This window comes from Eurosta solidaginis, chromosome X (genome assembly GCF_040869045.1).
Source record: "Eurosta solidaginis isolate ZX-2024a chromosome X, ASM4086904v1, whole genome shotgun sequence".
NCBI classification, from domain to species: domain Eukaryota; kingdom Metazoa; phylum Arthropoda; class Insecta; order Diptera; family Tephritidae; genus Eurosta; species Eurosta solidaginis.
Window position 1 is genome coordinate 107,028,772 of NC_090324.1, and position 21,053 is coordinate 107,049,824.

The window sequence follows — 21,053 nt, forward strand, 5'->3', positions numbered from 1 at the left end:
TTAGATTTACTCTTTTTTTTTCAGATCAAGAATATTCAAAGGTGTCTTGGAATCCGACTGCTGTCGTAATTGAAGTTGAAAGTAATAAAATAAAGTAAAATATGAATTTAAAAATGTAGGACTAGTAATTGAGTCAGACTTATTATTGTTCTAATCATTCCAGCAATAATTCTGCAACCCTTAGCAGAAGTATTGATTGGTTTCAAATCTAATTCCAACAGCAATCGTATCACGACATCCCTTATTATATATGAACATGAAATTTTAACTTAAATTAATACAGTTCATATAAAGAAAAGTAAGTATTTTAATAATAAATAAACTCGCTTAATTGGTTTTCGTTTTCCAATTGAAATCTTTTCCAAGCGAACAGAAAATAATTTTAAGCTTCAGAAAAAACTCCAATTATTTGAATCAATTTAAATCTACAACTTAAAGCTAATTAGAAATTCAGATTAGATTTACTCTTTTTTTTTTCAGATCAAGAATATTCAAAGGTGTCGTGGAATCCGATTGCTGTCGTAATTGATGAACTTAAAAATGTACGACTAGTAATTGAGTCAGACTTATTATTGTTCTAAATCTAATCATTCAAGCAATAATTCTGCAACCCATAGCAGGAGTATTGATTGGTTTCAAATCTAATTCCGACAGCAATCGTATCACATCCCTTATTATATATGTACGTGATATTGCAACTTAAATTAATACAATTGATGTAAAGAAAAGTAAGTACTTTAATAATAACATAAACTCTCTTAATTGGTTTTTGTTTTCCAATTGAAATCTTTTCCTGTGCAAGCACATCACTAACCTGTGTTGGCAAAATATATGATTATACTGTCTTCGATAGATAGTCGGACGAGCCGTTACTCGGCGAAGTAGAGGTGACCGTTGTGTCGGTGGCAGCTGTTACAACAGCAGTTTCTAACTTTACCCCATCCGTACAGTGTGATGAATGCTTCACTGCCTTTTCCAATTGCTTGGCGCCAGCAATTTTCGCTGTTTGTAAAGCTTTAGCTGTAATGCAAATATATAGATGGGTTAAAGTGATTTTCGTATGGTATTCAACAACTCACCCTTTACCATCATCACAGCCTTCTCATCGATTTTGAATGTGTACTGTTTCAATATTCAGACCTAGTTCGTTTGGTGCAATATTTTCGATTTAATTATGTATACTATCCGTTAGGCAGACAATTAGGGGCGTTCGATTCATTCGTATACTGTGGGTATTTGAGCCGTAGACGCAATGGCAGATATTTTGATTCTTTTTGAAGTGTAACATTTATAAACAGCTGGGTTTCTCTGCTGTTACCATCACCACTAGAGAGCTATTGAAGAGACGCTCCGAGTCACGCTGTGGCCACCTTGTCACAGTTACTGATGGAGATAATGCGAAGCCATCTTTACCATCTAATAAGTAAATTGAACTGTAGAGGTAGAAACATTTTTTAAAATTTAATAAAATCAAAAAATGATAGTTGTGTCAAAATGGGGTAAATTATTGTATGTTAAAGTATAGCGAAGTTTGAATAGGTTTTATTCTTCATTCTTAGAAACATGTACGAAGGTACCTGATAAGATATTAAAAATCCTCAACGTTTTTTTTGCAATAACTTAAAAAAACTCATATTCTAACTTCTGCTTAACTTCTACATATCAATAGCTACCTTTACCACCAGGAGTCACTATTGCTTCTACGCCTATGCTATTGTTTCCTACACCGATGAGCTTTGTAATAATATAAACAGCTATCTCCCCAATCTCTCCAGTTTTGTCGCCTCGCGAAACCTGATATTGTAACCAACCAAATCATCTGTTTAGGCCACCAAGCTAAACCCAAGAATGAGCACTGCCAATAGTGACCCAGCCTAATGTAAACTATTTGTGTTTGCTTCTATCTACTTTCGCGCACTAACACCAACGCCTATATATATGTCCGTGCAGGCGTATGTGTACGTGTTGGTGCGCGACTTTCCAATTTAACTTTCCAATTTAACTTTCGTTCTATTACCCCTCAAAACCGCTTTTCGACGGAATTGAAGGGTGAACGCGTTTTACAAGAAAGAAACTCTTTCACTTCTTTTTTGGAAAGCTCCGCGATCACTGCAGCCATCAGCCCTGTTCTAGGTAAGATTTTCTTCTGTCTGCATACTTTAACATATATATATATATAATTAATTAAACTGGATTAGCTTTTGTATATATTGTGAGTTAGCTTTGAAAGTGCAAATAATTAAATTGTCAAATTCTTGAATTTTAATCTGCTGTGTGTTTTTTCCCGTTTTTTTATCTTTTTCCAACGAGCGCAAAAACCCCTTGGGAACTCACTTGAGCTATCGAAGCCCCAAGAGGTTTTTTCATGGTCCTACTACGCCGGAATAATTACAGACACAATTGAATACCAGCGACCGACTGGATAAACACAGCCCACCTGAGCGTTTCAAAAGTATTCATCAATAACCACACAAAAGCGTTTCAAAAGTTAGCAGTTGGCACCACCTGAGCGTTTCAAAAGTATTCATCAATAACCACACAAAAGCGTTTCAAAAGTTAGCAGTTGGCACCACCTGAGCGTTTCAAAAGTATTCATCAATAACCACACAAAAGCGTTTCAAAAGTTAGCAGTTGGCACCACCTGAGCGTTTCAAAAGCGACAAGCATTACACCAGCAAACAAAAACGAGCGGTCAAACAACACAAAGGTACGTGGTTTGAGTTCAATTTTTTTTGTTTGTTTTTTGCACAAGTAGGAATTTACTTATACTAACTTCTCGGCGTACCAATATCGCGATTTTATTAAATAAAAACCAGATAATTATACGTATGTGTGGCAGTTAAGTCACACAGATTTACTTAAAGTCTTTTGATTTAGTATTTTGTTTGCTGTAGCGCATATTTTCGAGTAATATTGCAGCCAGCTGCACAAATTCAACATAACCCCACTTTTTCACTGTAGTGTGGCAATTTCTTTGCAACAACACTTTAACGCACTTTATCACAAGTCACTGCCAATACTTTAGAAACACTAGACACTTAAGTGTAATAAATTGAACCAATTCATTAGGTTCTAACGTAAACCAGCGTTACTACCATTAAATCAAAGTCACTTAACCATATTTTCTTGTATACACAACACTAACACTGCGGTGAGTTGGGTGACAAGAGTGTTCGCATAAAAGCACAATCAGCTGAGGAAAAAAAAAAAAATAAAAAAAAAAAAAAATTATTAAAAATTTGCGTGTTTACCCCCTTGGCGGCAATCCATTATATTGGGCATATACCCACTAGCTACATCGTCCTATCTTAAGCTGAACGTGCCTTCGTGAACTACCCTATTAACAAGTTAGATCCATTTTGCCCTTAATCTCAGTACTGATACCATGTCGAAAGCGATGGAAAGTTACATCAGGATGGCTGATGAAGTCATAGAGTTTGAAGCTGACTTCAACTCCACACCCGACTCCGAACATACCAAGTATACTCTGGCTATCCAGCAAGAAGAGTTAAAGGCAAAGTGGAAAAAAGTAAAAACAGCCCATGATGAGATATTAGCTGGGGACACTCTAGAGGGAAAAAATATATCAGCTGTTAAGATAAAACACAAAAGTGCTTATGCAGTCTACTTGCGTTGCATGTCAAACATATCAACGCGACAGGCCACATTCAACAAACCCGACCCTAAGCCCGAAGAACAGCACGAAAGGGATACAAATATGCGTCTACCTCCGTGTGACACTGATGTGTTCAAGGGAGATTACTTATCCTGGCCTACATTCAGAGACCTCTTTACGGCCATATATATTTTAAATAAGCGACTCACTCCGGTAGAGAGATTGTACCACTTGATACAAAAGACCCAGGGTGAGGCTAAAGAGATAGTGCAAAAGTGCCCACTCACAAACGAAGGTTTCGGTATCGCGTGGCAAAATCTGGTAGACAGATACGAAAACAAACGCATACTAGTGAATACTCAGCTGAAGACATTGTTCAGCTTAGAGGCGGTTGAAAAGGAATGCGGCACTTCAATTAAAAAGCTGCAGCGAGACATCAACAACTGTATCGCATCCTTAAAGACACATCAAATCGACGTGTCCAATTGGGATGCGATTATAACTTATTTGTGCTCAACGAAATTACCAAAAAGCACACTAGCCTTATGGGAGCAAACGGTTCAAAATAAAACAGAAATATCCAAGTGGGAAGACATGGATAAATTTTTACAGAACCGTTTCCAGACACTTGAGACAGTCTCTGGCATAACTGAGGATAGCCTGGAAACCAAGAACCCGAAAACCCATAATGGTAGACAATCCACTGAAAACTCTCACAGAAAGCTAGGTGCTTTTAAGACGAGTGTAACCAAAGGTGCGTGCAAGATGTGTAAATCCACTGAGCACAAACTACAACATTGCCAACGGTTCCGCACATTGTCGGTTTCCGATAGAATCACCTTCATTAAAAACAAGAAAGGGTGTATTAACTGCCTATCCTCAGGACATACTGTGTCTAGGTGTTCAAGCTCCTACAATTGCGCCACCTGCAAGCAAAGACACAATACGCTCCTACATATTCAGGCAACGGACACCAACCAAAACGCAAACAACAATAATACCAACCCTGGCCCATCTGCCCAATCGCAACAGAGGCGCACCTATTCCAATAACCAAAGCACTGGAAATAACCAAAGCAATGGAAATAACCACTTCAAGGCCTGCTTTACAAACACAAGTAAAGGGGTTTTACTAGGTACGGCCCGCATCAATATATTCCACAACAACACCAACTTCTCCGCGCGGGCACTTATAGATTCGGGGTCAGAATGTACTTTCATAACTGAAAGACTTAAACGTCGCATAAACTTGCCATCTCAGCGGATGTCTGCACATGTGTCAGGCATCACCAATCAAGTGTCAGCACAAGTAAAGGAGGCGTGTCATATACAACTGCGGTCTCCAATTGATCCGACAATAAATATTGCTACCACCGCGCTTGTGCTGCCGCAATTAACTGGCAATCTACCAACATGCAAGGTGGATGCCATGGCCATGCAGGCCTTCCCGAACTTAATATTAGCTGACAAACGTTTTTTTGTCAATGAGCAAGTCGACCTGATATTAGGAGGCGACATTTATGCACAGGTGATGTTAGGGGGAATAAAGAAAGACGTGTTAGGAACACTGCTAGCCCAAGAGACGGTATTCGGCTGGATATTGACCGGCCAAACCGAAACAATCTCACCCAGCGAGAAATATGTGTCCTTTGTCAGTGAAGTGCAATTAGACAGAGAGCTACGATCATTTTGGGAAACAGAGGAAGTCCCCAAGGACAAAACGTACAACCATGATGACAAGTATTGTGAAGAATTGTATAAGAACACAACGATTCGAAATGATAAGGGTAAATATATTGTATCCTTGCCTTTTAAACAGGAATTTCCAGAATATAAACAATTAGGTCCCTCATTAAAAATTGCGTGTTCACAATTTTTCCGAATGGAAACGCGTTTAGCTAAAGACCCACCATTACAGTCAGAATACAACAGGGTCTTAGCAGAGTATGAAACCTTGGGGCATATGTCCCGGGTACCAACACACATCCCCGCTGAAGACTGTGATACCTATTTTTTACCACATCATGCCGTCAAAAAGGAAGAAAGCACAACAACCAAAGTGAGAGTGGTGTTCAATGCGTCATCATCAACTGCAAACGGAGTCAGCCTCAACGACATCCTCCATCCGGGGCCAGTTCTACAGAATGATTTAACCATTCTCATATTAAGGTGGCGTTTCTTCAAATATGTCTTCAATAGCGACATAGAAAAAATGTATAGACAGATTCTGGTACACGATGATCACACTAAGTATCAACGGATTGTATTCCGAACAGAAAGTACGCAGCCCATACAACTATATGAGTTGAAAACGGTCACCTTCGGAGTTAACTGTGCACCGTACCTGGCAATACGAACACTGCTCCAGTTAGCGGACGACGTGGAACACAGCTACCCTATAGCATCAGATATACTACGAAATGAAATGTACGTTGACGACGTGCTAGCAGGAGGCCACACTATTACCGACGCCATTAAAGCAAGGGATCACATAACTACAGCCCTGGGGACAGCAGGATTCTCCCTGAGGAAATGGACCGCCAATTCGAACAAACTACTTAAAGGCCTACCAAAGGCTCACCTCCTAAACGAAGATTTCCTAGACTTCGAGGATACCAGTATGGTTAAAGCACTTGGCATCAGGTGGAACGCCCACGCAGATACCTTTTACTTCAAAACGAAACCCATAGAGGAACAGTCTAGCTTTACAAAACGGAAAATTCTGTCGGCGATAGCAAAATTATTTGACCCATTAGGGTGGCTGGCACCATTCGTGGTTACCGCCAAAATGTTGATGCAAGGCATCTGGTTAGAGGGAACAGGATGGGATGAAACCGTGTCGCCAGTCTCGCTGGATCGGTGGCAAAGTTTCATTGAAAGTTACCAGCACATAGAAAAAATTAAGATCCCACGCTGGGTACACTTTTCACCAACAGCCACAGTGGAGATCCACGGATTCTGTGACGCGTCAGAAAAAGCATACGCAGCCACCGTCTACCTGCGCGTCAATATTAATGAGCAAATATTTGTAAGCCTGTTGTTAGCCAAATCAAGAGTCGCGCCGGTAAAAACTATCTCCTTACCAAGACTAGAACTTTGTGGAGCAGTTCTCCTTTCAGAAACCCTAGAGTCTATCAACAAGAACCTTAATTTAGGCAAACATAAAACCTTATTATGGACTGACTCAACTATTGTCTTAGCTTGGTTACGGAAACCTCCGTGTTCATGGTCAACCTTCGTGGCCCACCGTGTGACAAAGATAATAGACCAAGTTGGGAACACGGACTGGCGTCATGTGGACTCAGCGTCCAACCCTGCAGACTTAGCCAGTAGAGGGCTTTTAGCGCAAGAACTAGTGAACAATTCCTTGTGGTGGGAAGGCCAATCTTGGCTGCAGCAAGATGGCAAAGAATGGCCAAACCAGGAAATAAGCTACACCACAACCATGGAAGAAAAAAGGTTACAAGTCCACACAACCTCGCTTAACCGAAAAGACGAAGATATTGTAGACAGGTTTTCCGACCTTTCCCGGGCTTTAAGAGTTGTGTCCTATGTTCTACGGTTCTACAAAAGGACTCATCTGAAAACCTCCTTCAATGAAACATCACTGACGATTTCACCCATCGAGATTAAAGCAACGATGTGTCGACTGATCGTCAATGCTCAACGAAGCCATTATGCGGAGGAGTACAGAACACTCAAAGAAAAAGGCTCAATCAGGCCAAAGAGCGATTTACAACCCTTGCACCCATTTCTCGATGAGGACGAGACAATCAGAGTCGGGGGGCGGCTCGAGGCGTCCAAGGACCTCTCGTATAACGAACGCCACCCCATAATTCTGCCTTATCACAGTGGACTGTCTCGTCTCATCACACGATTTGTCCATAAAATCTCGTTACATGGGGGAAATCAGCTTGTGCTGCGCCTGATCCGCACACAGTACTGGATACCTCGCGTGAAAAATATGATACGATCAGAAATTCACAAGTGCAAGGTATGCGCAGTGCATAGGAAACAGGCGCAAACACAATTGATGGGCATTCTACCGACCGAGCGAACCACCTATACCCGGGCATTCACTAACACCGGGGTAGATTTTGCCGGCCCCTTTGAGATAAAGAATTATCAAGGGCGAGGCTGTCGCGTGTCCAAGGGATATGTCTGCCTCTTTGTGTGTTTCTCCACTAAGGCCATCCACTTGGAAGCGACTACCGATCTGAGCACCCGGTCATTCTTGGCGGCTTTTGCCAGATTCGTCGCGCGACGAGGCTGCCCGAAGAATGTGTATTCCGACAACGGAACCAATTTTGTCGGGGCATCCAGAGCCCTCAGGGCGGAGTTCAAAACCTTCATGGCTGACTCACGCGCCGAGGTAGTAACAACCTATACATACCAAAACCTGAACTGGTATTTTATTCCTGCGTCTGCTCCTCATATGGGGGGATTGTGGGAAGCTGGAGTGAAAAGTTTTAAATATCACTTCAAAAGGGTAGCATCAAACCTTAAATACACCTTTGAGGAATTCTCTACCCTGCTTTGCAGGATAGAATCCTGCCTCAACTCCCGCCCCCTAACGCCCTCTTCAAATCAACCGTCCGACATAGAACCATTAACCCCGGGGCACCTTTTAATAGGGGGACACCTATTAGCACCCCCGGAGCCAGACGCGAACGAAAACCCCGCATCAATTATTAATCGATGGCAGCGACTAAAGGCCCTACACCACACCTTTTGTCGACGGTGGAAGACGGAATACCTCGTCGAACTTCAAAAAAGGAATAAATGGCGCCAACCTAAAGCAAACATGAAGCTTGACGATCTAGTTGTCATAAAAGAAGACAACCTACAACCTAATGAGTGGAGGCTCGGGAGGGTTATCAATCTCCATCCGGGATCGGATGGACGAGTACGAGTAGTGGATCTTATGACAGCAAAGGGAAAGGTCACAAGACCCCTCACTAAACTAGTGCTACTCCCATCCAGCGAAGAGGATCAGGGATCCAGAGAGCAGTAACCGAACCCCCGAGCCAGACCCCAAACATACAACATACGAACACCATCCGCCCCCCCCTTTTTTTTTTCCCTTTTTCAAATATAAAACCAGAAACCCACACAAAAAAAAAAAAAAAAAAAAAAACCGTTCACTGCTCAAAGACAGCACCACAGTATAGACACTAAGCCATGTTTATCAATAACAAAAAAAATTGTAAATGAATTGTCAGACAAAATGAAGCCAAAGGCAATGTAACCACATTCAAATTTGGGGCCTTCTGCCGAAGATTGGAATTAGCCTTCATTCCCAACCATGGAAAAATTCTTGGGTCAAATTTGTCGTACTCAAATGAAATTTAGAGATACATTCTCAAACATTTGCTCTCCAATCTGTCACACTTGTGCAGGTAGATTTTGTCCATATGAAGTCAAGAAATTTCGAAGACGCTAGAATGCGTTCTGGACCTTCCACACTGGTGATTCTAGTTGTGGAAATAATTCAAGAATTTATGAAATGTTTGAGAATTTCAAAATTCCAGGCACCCATTTGAGGAAAAGAACAATTAGTGAAACCAAATTATATCACAAACACTAACCGAACCCTGAGTTTAAACAAATACCTTTATATCTCTATTGAATATTTTTATTCAAACCCTTAAACTACAACTTTACACACTATTGAGAACTTGGGAATCTGGTGGAAGGAAAACATACATGTGCCGCAAACGACCCCACCTGTAGGGGCTTGTAACATGCTTTCATCTACAGCAACCACTAATTTCCCAAACTACCTTTATGTAAGTTAAACTACTATAATAAATCTTAAATCACATACCCAAAATTCCTGCTCCGAATACGAAGTTTTTGGCATCTCCAAACTTGGCTGCAGGAATATTGTACTAAGCACGATCCCCTGTAAAACAAAAATATTATGTTTATCTAAAAAACTTCGTAACAATTAATGTACCTGCAAAAATTCAGAAGCACCCAACAATTCATAGGTATGAGCGCCGAAGTAATCACGTTGCGGTTGTAGCAAGTCTACGGGCAGTATCTCTGCACGATAGCCATCATAGAAGGAGAGCGCCGTGGATAAAGCTGGCACGGTAATACCTCACAGAAAAGCGTTAGTCACTACTTGACGCCAAGAATTCGTCACACTTCAATGGCCTTGTTGAAAAAGTCATCTGACAATACGTTTGAGAGCTGCGAATTGCGAGTAGATGCTGCTGTCGCACTGCCATGTACACTAGCTTTATGAAGCTTTAACTCGCTTTCACTGCGATATACAATCGAACATATATCACATACCAAGCAAAATGTATTCGGTGTTTGTTTGTTCAACTTAAATCATCACAATTTAATAACTAATAAAGGTAAAAAATAAAAATTACAAAACGAGCGCTACTTAGAACTTAGATTTGCTATGTAGTACGTTCGAGTGCGTTACATATAGAGCAATATAACGCAAATCCATTCCATCCAATCTGGACGAAAAAATTGGAGTTACATACTAAATACCTAAGTCACTACTACGCGCAACCAAGAAATTACCTTACATGCATACAAAATATTGTAGTCAAATCATTATATAATGTCTACCAGTCCAATTTTGCACAGCATTTTGTGTATGGAATTACAGGAATTTCAGACCCGAACCACCTGCATTCGTTCGCTTTAATTGGAAGAGGCAATAAAGCGTCGCAATGCCAAGCCCCACACCACCACCGATTGCACATTTCAGCAAACCAGCAGTCGATTTGTATAGTAAACCAGTCGCTGTGCCTGCAATGAGCGTATTGATATCATCATCTTCACCACGTACATTTTGCAATAGCACACGAAAATCTGAATACATAACAGCAAGTGTCCCCAGTGTATTTGCAGTGCATGAGCCTTGTTTCATTATATGGTTAAGCAATTGCGTCCGCTGAAGTTTGCCCGTCTGTTTTAATGCTGATGTTACTTGTAGGCCATTATATAATCCAGCAAGACCACCTACCCACGCACCAATCATTACTGAGCTTCCAATCTGTGAGAATGTCAATTCGAAACGTCCACGTTGGTTATTTGCACCCTCAGGAAATATAAATTCAGGTTGTTGCTGTTGATGGAAACGTGGGTCGTAGTTTAAATATGGTGATATTGGTGTGCCGAACGCTGTTGTTGCTGATGTCACACTCCATCGGTTTGGCCGTGTTTCATCTGCGGTAGATAGGCCCAGCGATAGTGGTTGACTTAAGTAGTCTTCGCTCATTATTACTTTTGCTGTGATTTATTTGCAGAACTATAACTTTTTATAAAAATGTAACCAATATTTGCCCTACTAAGTATTGAGTAGAATTTTCCCCGGACGGTTTCAACCAGACATATATCACATTCAAATTGTTTAGCAATCATTTAATCTTTTAATAATGGATTGTGTATTTTGAACATATGCACTTTTAGGCCCTCTTCATATGCAAATTCAGCATCACATAATTTACATTTAATAAATTGTACATTACGTATTTGAGGATCATTTATCATACGGAAACGATAAGATTTCCTTGAAGAGAAGCGACGCTGACAGAGACCACAACAGCACCAACCATACGCTGTGCAGAAGATGGTAAATCGTATCTGGAATTGGGCTGCAGTAGTCCACCCCCCACTGCCGTTAGTGTTAACAGCGTCGTGCCGCATTCACCACCACCTTTCACTGGAATGCATCTTACAACAAGTCTGGATGCGCGCCATCTTACGACGCGACATCCTTATGATCACTACCCCTTTCGGGAATCGCAGTCTGGCCGAGCCACACCACACCCTTGTCAACCATCATACCAACTACATTTAACACATTTATAGGTCTGCGGCAATTGATCGGGATGTTTCGATTCCATGTGACGTAGTACATTGTTATAATTGTTATATTGATCACATATGGGGCAAGCTTGTGGCATACGTGAGAAATATTTCGATTTTGGTTGATTTGAGGTGGTGGCTTATAGACTGCTGCGTGACTCATCTGTGGATGAAGCGCCACCCAAACCAGGTGTAGACTTTTTGCCCGGTGAATTATCTGTACTCATCGCGCTAATATTATGGGCCACCATATGTGTTGCTTGTTTGCCAAAACCAGCTAAATGCTTCTCATAAACATGATCTAAAAATTTTTGATGATTATCGAACGTTGCATTGTATTCTTGCGTTGCATATCGGCATGCTCGTCATAGACATGCGAACGGAATTCCAACTTAACCTTTATGTTGCTCCCAAACTATGCAGCTCGCCTGAAAGGAAAAAGAAAGAAAATTAATAATGTGCATAATAATTTCTAGTGATGCGTACCTCGTTTTTTCTTTCTCAATGACAGGAAATTCATTGAAGGGTAATACAATCCACTTACAATAACACAATGTACACTACAAAATCCATATGGTGTTGCCAGATGCTAAGGCGGCGCAAAATCGGGAAAAACGCAATCACATTTTTTTCCCCTTTTCCTTCTTCCCTTTTGGACCGTGTTTTACGGATTTTAACAAAGGTTATTAAAATGCTCCCACTCGGGGGGATGATAACTTAACCCCTTTTGAGGCAAAAAAAAAAAGGGGAAATTTATAACCTGAAAGAAATGATCTTCTCCAAAATATCCTACTACCACCCAGATCAAATACACCTGATTTCTTATAGTGGGGTTAATGTACAATGTATTTATCACACTTTAGAATAGTTTTGTTTTGATTACACTATACAAACATAAAGTTAGGAGCGGAAATGTATAGTCAGACGTAGGGGCGTATATGGGCGGAACGCCTCAACCGATGCCCCCCCCCCCCCCCCCCCCCCGAGGACGGCGGCAGGCCAAGTAACCGTCGTTTTACACAAATAGGGCTCGGCTTTATAACCAAAGGCAACCAGTGCCGGATCTCCGGGCGAGTATAGTACTCGAAGAAATAATTCTTCAGGATCCGCTCTTCCATCACCATGTCACCAAAAAAATTCAGACCAATCGCGTCACGAATGCCCCCCAATATCTTTCGCACCACCTGGGTGCAATCAGTCATCGCCTGAAAGAACTCAAGGGCCACGGGACAACGCGATAGATCAAGTGGAGTCGGATCCCGAAGAAAAATTCCCCAATCCGAGAAAGCCGGCCCCAGAACCTTGCCTGAGCACGTGCGCCGACCCCGACCGGCAGGTGTCCCTGCCCCTCGTGCAGGCTCCGCAGCTCCCTTCCTCCGTCCAACTCGTGGTACTGGCTTCACAATCTATAGAAAACAAATGAAAAATAAGAGAGTTTTAATCTATGCTTATCTCAGATTAAGGAATAAATAAAACTTACCTCTGTTTTCTTTGGCACGTTCGGCATCCTCGATGCTGCTTTAAAATGATTAATTACCCTGCAAAAACGCTCTCGTCATTCCACGTCATTTGACTAGTCATCTGACAGTCATAGGTTATTTTCATAATCACATTTGCTTGGGCGCGGGTAAGTTTTATGACCTAATTTTTTGTAGGGTGGCCACACAACCAAATACGTTCCACAAAGTCATCCCCGTGCGCCATCTGTCGGCAAAATACTGACAGCCGGCCGAAAGCTTACCGCGTGGCTACACTTAAAGCCAAATCTGTCAGATCGCACACGAAGCGCACCGTCATAGAGAAGTACTTGCCATTTTAAACAAATCGCGTGGACATAAAGATAATTTACATAAAAACCACGTTGTATACCGAATTTGTGTTCAAAATAAATCCAAAAAAAAAAAAAAAAAAAACAAAATCAAGGCTCTTGTGCAGCTAACTGCCTAAGTAATTGTAGCTTGTTGCCAACCTCTTGCGAATATCTTCTCGACACCCAACTCCCCTCACGCATGATGAAATCCCCTCAAATTCTAAACCCGGACCAATGACAATTACCCCTTTTCAGGTCCAGTATGACACGGTATACGACTCTACGCAGGAGGGCGGAACGCATGGCCCAGCGGTACCCGAAACCATGCCACCTGTGCGACAAGCGACACCCGATCCGGTTATGCCCGGTCTACCGAGCCAAATCGCCCGAGGAAAGGCAAAGAGAAGCCGCATTAGGACGGTACTGCGGCAATTGCCTGTCAGTAGCACACCGCACCGCCGACTGCACGAGCAAAGGACGTTGTCACCAGTGCCATGGGGACCACCACACCACGTTGCACCAGAGCTTCGACAATCCGGAGCCACAGGAAGTTGATACCAGGCCATGGAGCGTTCAGATGGATAGCGAGGACGAACATATTCTGTCTCTTCAAGCATCAGAAATAGGAACTGACAGCGGACCACGCGAGCTAGAGGAAGGAGAGTTGGACGAAGCTGGAGCGGAATCACGGCCTTTCCGCCCGGCCACCAGTAGGAAGGTGGAACCAAGGAAGTTCCGGCCCCCACTCGCACACGAACGCCGCAAAGATGGAGCGGAATCACGGACTTTCCGCCCATCAACTACACACCAACGTCACCAAAGAGCGAGGAAGCGGGGCTCAGATCGTCACAAGGGAATAGCGGAATCACGGACTTTCCGCAGCCCGAACCGGCGTCAACGCACACGAGGAGCGGAATCACGGACTTTCCGCCCCCGTCAAGGATACGAGTTAGAGAGAGTAGGTTCGCAGGGCCAGCTTGAACGACATTCTCGACGACTGCCAGCGGCCTTCAGAACTGGGCAAATTACGCGGGAGATCGTAGCACTACGGCCCTTTACATCGATATCGCCAACTGCCGTGATCAAAATCGAGGCGCGAGGGCGATTGCACCTGGTACGCGCACTCATCGACGCGTGCGCCACAACTTCAATAATTTCACGCGACCTGGCTCGACAGTTACACCTCGACGAGGAAAACTACGGATCACAACGAGGGTGCCTCTTGCGAATAAGGGGTAAACATGGGCAGAACCGTAGGCTCACGATTCACGCTACGATCGTTCCCAACTACGTCCGTGTGAGTCCAAGCGCGAATGTCGACCCCTCGGTCGCAACACCGTATACCCATATGAAGCTCGCCGATCCAACATTTTTTGTATCAAGTCCGGTTCGACTCGTGTTGGGAGCCGATATATATCCGGAGCTGATACTGCCGGGCACATTGCCATCTACGTTTGGCCCTTTTTTAGCGCAGAGCAGTATATTTGGCTGGCTCTTGTCTGGGGCATGCCGCTCCTAAATCTTCCTCAACCCTCGAACTAGCTTCACGTGCCATTCGTGTGAAGAGAGGTGCAAAAAATTGAACTCAACCACGTACTATTTCCTAACGTTTACTTTTTCTTACTACAGCTCCACGATTTACGGATGGAACCGAAATACCAATTACTGTATCAAGCAAAAGGTCGCCATGCCGCTGCCCTTATTGGGACATCCATGAATTTTGTGCATTTAAATATTAGTTAGTATTAAGTTGATCAGGGGAGATGGCCGCAGGGATGTTGCTTCTAGCAAGGGGGGCCGGCATGTTTAGGCCACCAAGCTAAACCCAAGAATGAGCACTGCCAATAGTGACCCAGCCTAATGTAAACTATTTGTGTTTGCTTCTATCTACTTTCGCGCACTAACACCAACGCCTATATATATGTCCGTGCAGGCGTATGTGTACGTGTTGGTGCGCGACTTTCCAATTTAACTTTCCAATTTAACTTTCGTTCTATTACCCCTCAAAACCGCTTTTCGACGGAATTGAAGGGTGAACGCGTTTTACAAGAAAGAAACTCTTTCACTTCTTTTTTGGAAAGCTCCGCGATCACTGCAGCCATCAGCCCTGTTCTAGGTAAGATTTTCTTCTGTTTGCATACTTTAACATATATATATATATAATTAATTAAACTGGATTAGCTTTTGTATATATTGTGAGTTAGCTTTGAAAGTGCAAATAATTAAATTGTCAAATTCTTGAATTTTAATCTGCTGTGTGTTTTTTCCCGTTTTTTTATCTTTTTCCAACGAGCGCAAAAACCCCTTGGGAACTCACTTGAGCTATCGAAGCCCCAAGAGGTTTTTTCATCATCGGTGATCTTATTTAAAACATGGCCGCGCCAAATGTCGACCATATGACATTACCCTACCGACTGTCTTACACGTTAAAATTTTGGGTGTGACTTTCGATCAGGATCTACATCTTCGAGAGCATGCACTAGCACGAATACTAGTAACGAAAATCCAGAGCTGTAACAAACATTTAATATAATTCGATAAATCGGCAGTACTTGGGGTAAATATAAATAGACGTTTGCATGGTACGCGTCTCCGATATGGTCGACAAGCATAAAGGTTACTCACTGGAAGAAAATAAAAAAAAATGCTGCCCCACAAACAGACGTCGGACCTTTATGCTAGGAATTGCCCGGTGAATCTATTACTCAAAGAACAGTACCAAAAACTAGCGGAAGATCGCGTAGTCCCCAGAGAAAAGCGAGTCACTCTAGCTCAACTTCGTTCTGGATACTGTAACAGGTTAAACTCTTACCTATTCAGAATCAACCCCGACATACAAAATGTATGCCCCGCTTGCAATGTGTCCCCACATGACACCAACCATCTCTTTAATTGTAATGTGGAACCAACGCCTCTAACACCCCTTTCCTTATGGTCCACCCCTGTTAAAAACAGCAAGTTTCCTTGAACTCCCGTTAGACGATATTGATGACAATTTGTGATTAGTCAGACCTATTGGATGGGGCCAAGCACTGTTACAACAACAACAACAACCAGTGCTAAAGTTGATTTTATTTTAATTACTTGCAGTTGGGGTATGTCCTCATTCTCTACTGTGCTCAAAACTATCGCCTCCAAATGGCAATCCAATCAAGATGAGCTAAGTAACAGGCAAACATGTTATAGCGGCATGAAACCTTCAAGGCCATTCCGCCCTCTCACCCCAAAAGCTATGAGGTCGCCAGAGCTCCAGTTGTTAAAGAAACAAGCTGAACCATGCTTAGGGGAATTTGACAATTGGGTTGTAGTATCTATATATTGCGCTGGCAACCCCTTGAATCAATTTGGTATTTTAGTCGCCTCCTCCAACAGGCACACCTGCCGCGTCTATATTCTAAGCCCCCTAATGCACTGGGGATAATAGTGCTTGTTACCGGAGTGTACGCATCTATATCCGAAAAAGGATCATCTACATCGTTAACACTCCCTAAACCTTCGAGTGTCTTTATCGCTACAACATCAACATCTTTAATGAGATATGGTATGACTTCACAAGGTCTTTAGGATTATTCCAAAAAATTATTATAAAAATAAAAACTCTTGCCTGCATACCTTTAGTGCCTGTTACAACAGCTGTAGGTTTTCCATTGATAAACTTTTTAGCTGGCGAGCCACAGTTGCTTTTTGCTTTTTTCGGCGAATACGTAAATGTTTTTTCACGTTCCTGTAATGGTTTCACCACCATTTGGGTTTCATTTACGGTTGGTGATAGATTACCCAGTTTTGTTGTAGGTTCAGCGGCTTGCATATACTGCATACCTTTTTTCATCATGTACTCAACTTCTTCCATGGTATCATTGACGTGCAATGATTTTTCGGTACTCTCATTGATCAAACTACGATTTTCAAATGATTCTTCAAAGTCAATAGAACTTTTGTTATGGTAATTACTGAGCATGCTTTCCGCATTTCGTGCTATTGGCTCTATTCCAATTTCCTTCTGTTGTTGTTCTTTCTCCTCTTTAATAAAGACACTTTTGTTTAAATTTCCGCCCGTTTCATCTGATTCATCATCCGACAACTCGATTACTCCTAAAGAATCATCAAAGGACGCGCTGGAAGATAGTTTTTCACTGCCATGCATATTTTTATTATCATTCAGTCACAGTTGCATGCTCATTTGCTGGCGGCTCTAGTGTGTTACCTAGGTTTATCAATATTATACTTTTTTCCAGTTCATGCGATTCTTCGGAGGACTCGCTTTGGGTATAATGTGAAACTTTCCTGGGTGCACTTGCACCTGTGGTGTCATGTGCTGTTTCATAACAGCTTGTTGTCGCTGAAGTTTCACTGCCTTTTTGAGCGCTTTGAAAGCTTATGTGTGATGATACATCATCACCACCCAAAGAACTATTAGACTGATCTTCGCAATTTTCCTCTAGTATAGTAGATGGTCTGAGAAGTCTCACCATTTTCAAAGGTGAAGTTTGTAAAGTGGTATCGCCCACTATTGTGGAGTCCCACATTTTAGATGGCGCTTCAATATCTTCTAGGAGTGTTACTCAATACTTTTTAAAGTAGTTTCATTATCCAATTGATGCTGCTCCTGTACGCATAAGTCATGCAATAGACGTTGCAGTGATTGTGCTTCTTCATCTATTTCTTGTAGTTCTAAGATTATATTATTAAATTTATACCACGCAATCTTATCAATTTTCAATATGTTGTATATTCGCTTACCTTGTTTACAAGGGATTTTAAAATAGTTTCCATCGGCGCTGCGCTTTTTAGCATCTTCTTTAACCATATCCTTGTTCTCGCTATGTATGTACTTAAATAGTGTGCTGTCAGGATCGGATGCTGTTTTATCACACATTTTTTCCAAAGCCATAAAACTTTCATCAGACGTACGTTGCTGTAGGCATTCGAATATAGTTTCGTCACAAGATGCCTTAGTTGAAAAATTATAAGGAATCCTCTTTTTAGTGTTTGCATTGTTGGATTTATTTTCATCCTCCATTTCAAATATTTTGTTCATTGCATTTCCGCTAACAGCAACGTTACTTTCGTGTTGATCCACATTCGCTACACGAGGAGCTACGCGTGCTTCTAGCAAAGTTTGTAGATCCTCCTCTAAATCCAAGCTAAAGCGTTGGCAAGATACCGGCTCTTTAGCAGGCGTTGTAGCCTTTCTAAATGTGTTCGTGAATCGAGAAAAAAATGTTGAAGATATTGTTTGTATTAATTTTTAATAATAGGTATATATTACCATGCTAAAGTGATTTATCTTTTTAAAAGTAAAGTAATAAAGTTCTACAAGCTAGTAGCTACTTTTTAGTCAAAGATTTGGAAAAATTTCAAATTCTTATATAGTAAGCCAATTTACTCTACAGTATTTAAAACATCCATCTCCATGCTCACTCGAATGGCTCATCATAAACAAGCATACAATTTTAATGATATATTTATAAGCGTTTACCGTTGCATGACAAGTAATTTCTTGACTTTTGCACGCCAAGCTTTATTTGCTTGAAATTTTTCCAATCCAGACATTTGTATTCAGGAAAATTGAAAAAGAGCAACAAACATCCAAGTTATATTTTGTTGAACCACAGCAGACAAGGCGCGGTAATCTTCCAGGGTTTTCGTCACGAAATATCTTTTCCAGATAAGCTTATACCACTTGAGCACGCTACGTTGTGTTATTATTTTATCCAATAGTTTATTAATGGTTGCCCCATCATTTGAAATTGTGGCCTTACCACTGGAATCAACAATATGCTTGTCCATATTACGTGAACCCAACGTAGTGCGTACAGCGTCCACAATTGAATGCGAGGTATTGATGTTGGATATGATGAATATTTTTTACATAAAAACTCATGTACCCAATACAAGTTCAGGCATACCGCCGATAACACACCTTTTAAACGACGTTGTGTGTCCAAATCACTTAGCGGTTTTTCTTCTATGATTTGCAGCAATTCTTCAACAAACGTTGGATCATGTATGGGATGCGACCAAAGTGGACCGCCCATCTATACTTGGGAATATAAGAAACAATTTGGTGTGAACAATTGGTGCCAGTTAACCCTCTGAAAAAGCGACTGACGTGCCTTTTTGAACGGACATAACCGTTTAAACGGTTAAGCACCAATTAAGTAAGAAGGAAATAATTTGATTTATTCGAGTTTAAATACTTAAGTGGGATAGTTGAAACTTACATGATGTTTATCACCGCAATGCGCACAATTTGTATTAACAGTTGGTATACCGAATTATACTTCCGCATTGCCTTTATCTGAGATCTTGCTTTTTACAATACCCATAGGCTGTAGCGTATAGGTATCACAACCAGTGCATTGAAATACCATTCATTGTTTGCTGTGTTCATAATATAAAGATATGGTAATTAATTGGATTGTGGTAAAAGGCCAAAATGCTGTATACCAACCTCATGCTATATTTACACTTCGCTTGACTACTATGCATACGCACAAATACGCGTATATAAAAATTGGCAGAAATGCTCAAAAGTGGCTCAATATATTTTCCATAACGATTAGAGTGCGTTTCAATGCAATGCAATAGTATACGCAATCCCATCTCATGGCAGCATTTCATACGCAAAGGCACAGAACTATTTTTGGCATTTCAGGCTTCAGGCGTATTGCCTGCCAGCACAGCCATACCATTCGCAGTTACAAGTAATGATCCCCCACTCGTCAGTGATTGTATAGCGCCATCCAGAAAGCGATTCGGACAACCATAAGGATTTAGGTCTATAACATCGAAACGCTTCTCATATGAAGTTGAAAGGTACATGAGAGTCCTATTGCGAATTTTATTATTGATTATTACAGTTAAATCACTAGCTATTGATTCGTATATCAAACCTACATTGCATCCCCTTCGCTTGGCACAATTAAATGTTCCACTCCATTGTGTCGCATATTTACGCTAATGGAATCTACTGCCACCTTAGATAGATCATTTGCAACAATTTCACGCAAGCCTGCTACTTCTTTTGCATAACTTATGCTACGTAAACCTGTTGCAGCAAGCGCTTCCAATATTCGCAGTCCATCGTCGTATTTTACACCACCAGCCGTGTATGGTTTCTTGTCATTAGCATTGCTTGCTTTCCTTTGTATTTTGTGGATTTTTATGCGCCGCCGCTTCCCGCTCTCTTATCAACCGCTTTGAGTAGAGCTGGGTCGTTTCGTTCTGAACTTGTTCAATTGAACGGGTCTCTCAACTGAACAAGTGAACTAGATCTTCGATTTCGGTTCTTTTTGTTCTTTAAGTTCATTTGTTCTTTTAGTTCGTTTTATCTAATGTTATTCTTTCTCTCTTCTCGTTCGCGAACATTGTAAATTCATACATACATACGCAGAAATTCACAGTGAGCACGAATGTCGATGATGCCACTTACACTAAAGATATGTGTGGTTAACTTTGTGTGTGGCACTGCCACAACAATATATGTATGGACTATTTATGAAAAACATGCTTTATAAGAAACTAATTATTACATTTATTAAACTTTAAAAGTTCATATTTACAATTTGTGTCTGTACTCTTTCAATTTCCTGGATCTTCCGAAATTTGTAACTTTTTTTGAAGTTAATTATACATATATATATTAACTTATTTATTCATTACTCATTTACTCATTGTGTAGGTAACACAAAGCATTGCTGCATACACACCCCCATCTATACTTGTTGGCTTTTTTCGCGGGTGCGAGCAGCAATCAAATTTGCTTGAAAAAAAAAGAACAGATGAA

At 41.4% G+C, this 21,053-nt stretch overlaps 2 pseudogenes; both read right to left on the bottom strand.

The window, feature by feature from the left end:
* Nucleotides 1–1,291: 1,291 nt before the first annotated feature.
* LOC137235504 (uncharacterized) lies at nucleotides 1,292–19,896 on the bottom strand (annotated as a pseudogene).
* LOC137234323 (mitochondrial import inner membrane translocase subunit Tim23 pseudogene) lies at nucleotides 9,922–10,864 on the bottom strand (annotated as a pseudogene).
* Nucleotides 19,897–21,053: the final 1,157 nt, after the last annotated feature.